Source organism: Sinohyriopsis cumingii, unplaced genomic scaffold (genome assembly GCF_028554795.1).
Source record: "Sinohyriopsis cumingii isolate HCF-2022 unplaced genomic scaffold, ASM2855479v2 utg000127l, whole genome shotgun sequence".
In the NCBI taxonomy this organism is placed as follows: Eukaryota; Metazoa; Mollusca; class Bivalvia; order Unionida; family Unionidae; genus Sinohyriopsis; species Sinohyriopsis cumingii.
Window position 1 is genome coordinate 3,059,725 of NW_028315871.1, and position 6,727 is coordinate 3,066,451.

Sequence of the window (6,727 nt, forward strand, 5' to 3'; positions counted from 1 at the left end):
AACATTTATACATAGGTTTGTATGCATATATGTTTCGGACTAAATTGGTATGTTTACAAATAATAAATGTTATTGATGTTAAACAAATCCCAAATCATGCAGCGATTTTTTGTACCGCCTTGACTATTCTGGAATCAATTTTGCAATATAATGGTAAATTCCAGAGAACTGAGTTAATTATCAAATGTAGTAACGAACCCTAATCTTTTACACGTCTGACTAGCATAGTAATTTTTATTAAAAAACAACTCAAAACAAACATTATAGTTTCAATGATATAATTGCAATAAAACAATTATAGAGATCATTTCATTCAATACAAAATATACATGCTCATGGTATTTTAGTTCCTCCAACAATGCCAATAATTAATTATTTTAACATATGCATATAGAAATTTACATATGAAATTAATAAAACATGAATATATAATTAAACAACAATTACGCAGTTGAAACAAAATTATTTTATACTGATACTATTTCATCAATTACATATTAATGCATATTTAATATGATGTTTGTTTGAACGAAAAAACTATTAAACATTTGTTTATACATATAGTTTGCTTTGAATCACATTTCAGGATCTGAGCATTTCCAGAGCAAATGTGTACACATAATGAGATGAAATAATAATTTATATTTTCAGCCATTTTTGGGTAATGCTCTAGGTCACATGTCAATGATCTGCATGTTATGTCAATAATCTTATCAATATGAGAATGTTCTGGTTATTATGTCAATGTTCTGGTTATTATACCAATGTTCTGGTTATTATGTCAATGTTCTGGTTATTATGTCAATGTTCTGGTTATTATACCAATGTTCTGGTTATTATGTCAATGTTCTGGTTATTATGTCAATGTTCTGGTTATTATGTCAATGTTCTGGTTATTATACCAATGTTCTGGTTATTATACCAATGTTCTGGTTATTATACCAATGTTCTGGTTATGCCAATGATATTATGCCTACGTTCTGGTTAATACATATATAGGAGTCAACTGACAAACGTAATTTTAACGTTAAAACATGCATAGAGGCTAAACAACAATTAAGAAGTTACACATATCTCCAATCACCAATAAGTGTGTAATCATCTTGGAAAATATAAAATATGCGAAATATTGAAATCCATTATGTTTAATGTTCATCGTTGTCTCCATACATGCAACACCCACTACATGTTTAAACAAATGTTTAATCCAACAAAATGGATGAAGTTATAAACTTGAAACAACATAACCTCTGGGCCTCTCCTGAATTTTATTAGTATTTAGCACTCATGTCAGCCGTTCTTATCCATGTATTTTCATACAGCGTTGGAAAGTCTGTAAATAAGAAAGAATGTATATCACCCTGATGTGTATATTACTATAAAAGTCATCTTACACATGTAAACAATGGTTAATGATAACAATTTATCTGTATTATTTATGGAAAATCAAACAAAAAATAAAGGGGCGGTATATCTGGGATATTAAACAATGATAAATAATGACAAACCTCATTAAAATGTTTTGATAATAATTCTATGTAGTGCCCTTCAATAGCATTCTAGTGTCAACATATGCCATACAGACAGTGATTCGTTATCATTGCTGTATTAAACGATAAACATAGTTAACTATCACTGTGAGTGTAATCCATTAATATCATGTTTTTTATGGGTTCCAAATTTAATAAAGATACATAAATACATTTCGGGATTTATAACCTTAGTTTTAAGAAATATGAGCCTCGTTTTGAAATACTTTCTGTGTCAAGTAATGTAATAATTTATATTCGACGCTTTGCTGTCAATATATTAACAAATACCAAATAATTTGACCTTCATGATTACTTATAAGTTTTGGAAGCCATCAATATAGTTTTCACAGAATACGGGAAAATTTAGCTACCAAAGTCGCTTAAACTAGGATATGGAACATAACATATTTTTCTTTCAATATTGACAATTTGCAACTCTAACCTTACGTGCCGGCGGTAACATTAATGACAGGCAACATTAATTTGAAAAGACAAGATTGATCTTACTAATATGAACAATATCACTAGGCATGTAGTGGGGATACAATATTTATCGACACTTCAAGGGAAAAAATCGTGTACTCATCAAAGTAGTTGTCACATACACACCTAGTGAAAATGATGGACATGGTGCATCCGTTAGATGATTAACCCAAAATGAAATGCACTAGTATGAATTTCAATTTAATACTGGACTTAAAGGGAAACAAAAACCTTTATAGTTTAGATTTGGACAGATTGCCCTAAAAAAGATTGATCAAAATGCCTCCAACAGATAATTAAAGACATCACATCAGATGCATGTTAAATAGTATATATTAAGTGTGCACATGTAAATTATATTTAGAGAATACAGTAGACAAACAGGGCTCTAGAATAATATGATTAGGATATAGCCTTCTTTATTTTATGGCCAATAACATTCAAGAGAAGTGAGGACAAAATTCTGATGAAGTTACCTTTCGATGTTTTGGGAATCTTCAGTGAGCTATACGTCTGGATATCATTGTTTGCATAGAGGTGCACTTTTTCATATGAATCGCTTTCAGGTGACCTTTAGTTAAAAATTGAAATATTGTCAGATATATCTGATTCCATGCTGTTGAAAGTAAATTTTCAGACAAAAATGACCAAATGTTTATTTTTGCATCATGTTAAATAATTATATTTACAGTTTATTTTATATTTTAAAAAAGTTAGAGGCTGATATGCCTGTCTTGTCGTTGATTCCTTCCTGAAGTCGATGGATACAAACGCAGACACCAATAAATAAAATAAAACCATTATACTTTATAGATTTATTGTGTAAAAACTAAATTTACTTTAATATACCTAAATAATACACCTAAAAGATGATGATTATATACCTGTACAAATGAATGTATTGCATTTTGATCAATGTTCATATCATGTATACATACATTATGTTGCTATTTCGGTTCTCCTCTAACTTGAAACCTGGCAAAATGGGAAACATCATTTTAAAATAATTGAAATACTAAACTGTGTAACATATAGAACATTTGGCATATTGACTTGACCCAAATACAAACCAATGTGAAAAGAGAAGTGAAGACTGCAACGTATAGTATTAAGCTACATTTGCATAGAACTCCTTGTCATGCCAATTACAACTGAATAATGGCATCAATAAACAGACAAATGTTACTACACACATGCTTTCACTTTATATTAATGGCACAAATAATTATACATGCACATCGTTTTCATGCAAGACTTGTAAATCCAAAGTTATGGATCCCTGAACAATTTAAATCAAGTGATGAAAATCTGACATTAATTCTTTTAAATACACATGAGATGTAGTTTTATTGTTTTAAAAACTGCTTTTGATGAAACAAACATCCTTTTGATATTTCAATAGCTCATTGCATGTAACGATGATATATTTTAGCTTTATATGATGGATACAATTTTTCTTTTGAAAGCAGGTCCTGCAAAATTTGAGGAACAAAATGGTAATATTAGTTGGAAGTTTGAAATGCAATACAACCTAGAAATTTAAATAAGGAAGAGTCTTGCATTTATTTATTTGATACAAAATGGGTTGTATTTTAACTGTTTTCGAAATATGTTAATTTATTTCACTGATTTTCTAGTAGCCCACTACTTACCTACATCGTTTCGTCATATATGAAGCCACATCATTATAATTAAGGGAAATAAATAAGCCTAAAGTATTGAATTATCCTTGTATCAAACAGAAACATTTGTAACTAATGAGACAAAAACGACATTAATATCTTTCCATTCTATATATCGATACCAATTTTTTTTTACATGCAGAGCTATTTACTCCAATGCTAATAAGTATTCTTTTTTTCTGATCACGATTAATATAATATGTTGTATTTCACTTTATTTGTTATAACTTGTATGTCTCCAGAGTTAAATTAGAAGTTTTCCTTAGACTTCTTCAGTTTACTGATTTATAAACTTTATAAGTGCGGGTTGAGAATTTAGCTATTATTGTCACTGTACAATAACATAACTGTTTGGAATAATAAACATATACGGAAATTTAACAACAGAATCGCTATAAGCGTGAAAATACTATGTCGTTAAAATATATTGTTATTGCTACTTCAAGGTTGCATTTATTCGCTAATAAAGATGGAAAAGAAAATTTAGTTTTCTTTTCAGTGTATACTAAACTGGCTCCAGAATCAAAGTTTAGAAGAGTAACCACACTCTTGGACACAACACGATAACGTACCCCGCCCATTTATCGCAAATTTACGTCCCTTTCATAGCCTGTTCATATAAATATACGTGACTTAAGAAAGAGGAATGATAGGATTGACCTAATCTGTTGCAGTACATTACACTGTTGTCATGTTATTTGCTACCTGACCCTATCTGAAAACAATGCAAGATCGATTAAACAAATCATTACAGGGTTTTGTTTTGTTGTTGTTATGGAAGCAAGGAGATACAGCTAGAGATATCCGTGAACAATGTCTGGTTAATTTACTTTATCTAAGTCTAATTTCCATATCTGGACTATAAGACAGCTTCTATTTATTTGTTCTAGCTCACAAAGAACTCGTTTTTCTTGTTGCAGGTACAACTTTTTTATGCACACACAATTAAGTATCACATGGGATTATGGGGAATCTTTTAGGTCCAGAGGTTATGATATACAGGTTTATATTTTTCACATGAAAATATAAGAATGACAATATTTGAAAATTATTTTGCCAATAAGTCTATATATTTATTTATTTAATTATATAATAAGCGTAATTATTGCCAAAGCTGTCCTTTCTGAATGAACATCTAGTTGTGAGAGGAACATCTAGTTGTGAGAGGGACATACATTATGATGATACATTTTGTCAGAGTGCACATTTCAACGTCAATGCAAATCTAAAATTGTTAGCGTTGACATATATATAGATATATATTTATGTATGTATATAAAGTTCTTTTAATTCTTTTATATTATTTCACTTGAAGAAATCATGCAATAATTTAATATACAACATCACGTACTGCAATAAAGTTAATTTTGTTTCAAATGCAATGTGCATGTGTATGTGTAAATACTGAAGAACAAAGTTATTATTTAAGCATTATATAGGTGGAACTATCATCCTGAAAATACAAAGTCTACACCATTCTTAAGTGAAAGTTAGACAGTTTAGATGTTGTGGAAAATATGAACTGCGCTATAATATTGTGAGATAAATATTTGCACATATTAGATATTATTTTTGTTTTATTCTTACAATTTATTATTGAGGAAATCTCGGCATTAATTGTAATGAATGATGAACAAGGTGTATTGAAAGAAAATGGGCAGAATCGGGAAAACCAGGGATTGGTCAAATGTTTGAATGATAGAACCGTTACAATTATTCAGGGCTCAACAAGATGTCTTTTCTAGCATTTACAAGAATGAAAGAATACATACAAATATAAATTTAGAACAGAATGAGGATCTCAACATAACTGTGAATTTTAATATTTAAATGCTTTTACGCTTTTAGTGTCTTCGAATCATCATATTAAGAAATCATTTTAATCATATATGTTTAATTAAGTATGCAGACTTATACAATGTACACCAAGAACTAAGACATAAGTTAATTTACCATTAAGCTGTAGGTATTGATTTGCTTCAGTTTCTGTGACATGCAGTCCCTCATAATCTTGTCCACTGGCTGCATCATGTCTGACAGATCTGGCATTTATTTGACTTTTTGAGCTTGATATGGAACATAAGAGTTATCTTGGTAATTATTTTGTGAGTAGTATTAATATTACACATGATTTTACTAAAGAAAGTCTTAAAACTTTGTTAATTTACTGACTTGTATTTCGATCAAGTATTATTAAGGCATAATAAATCATGACTTACTCATTTGCATCAGAAATGCTTGCATAAGCTTAATGAATCGTAGCTATTCAAAGTAGAAACAAATAAATACATTTTACTGCTAGCACTTTCTTATTGCATTGCCAGTTTGTTTATATTCAACATATTGTTGTGCAATGCGCCCTGAATGGACCAAATTCCTGGTAAGACTATAAGCAAATATGCATTGACTCATCTGTATGATATGCAAGATGATATATATTCTATTGCCTTTGCAAATTTACTGAAGATGGTATATTTTAAATAAATTTTATGTTTTGTTTCACTGTACAATTTAAATATTTGTATATATGGGTCACTCTTTGTGTGTGTGCTTGAATCGCTAAATATTTTGTCTTCAAGACCTTAAAGGAAAATATGCTTCATTCACTACCTAGGGAAACTTCTGTAATTTTCCCCATACATGTATCAAGAGTTTAAGTTTTCTTAGATGTTAATTGACTTTTTGCAATGCATTATTATTCATTTCATTTTGAAATATATTGCCAATCAAGGATTACGTCATTGAACATGTTGGTACTTTAATCTGTGCTGTTTTCTGGCAATAGCTCACCGACTAATCATAAATATAATGATACAGAAATAAAAATAAAAATGCTCCTCTGTGGAGGCTATCTATGCCAAACTTAAAACTCCGTAGAGTTAAATATCTATGACAAACTGATAAACTCATGATTATTCGTTAATTTGAACTCAATCGCAATATGAAGGGACCTTCTACATTTTTGTAGAAAGCATTGGTCTTTAAAAAAGGGGAATGGCCATGTGCTACATATGATCAGGTACACTATGA

The 6,727-nt window shown here is 29.7% G+C and overlaps 1 long non-coding RNA gene across 1 annotated transcript; it reads right to left on the bottom strand.

Annotated features, from left to right (window-relative positions):
- Nucleotides 1-377: 377 nt before the first annotated feature.
- LOC149774847 (uncharacterized) lies at nucleotides 378-5,766 on the bottom strand. The gene is made up of 4 exons (XR_016416707.1): nucleotides 5,651-5,766; nucleotides 2,954-2,990; nucleotides 2,492-2,586; nucleotides 378-1,333 (listed from the first exon to the last, which is right to left on the bottom strand). It is a non-coding gene; the product is annotated as an uncharacterized LOC149774847 (long non-coding RNA).
- Nucleotides 5,767-6,727: the final 961 nt, after the last annotated feature.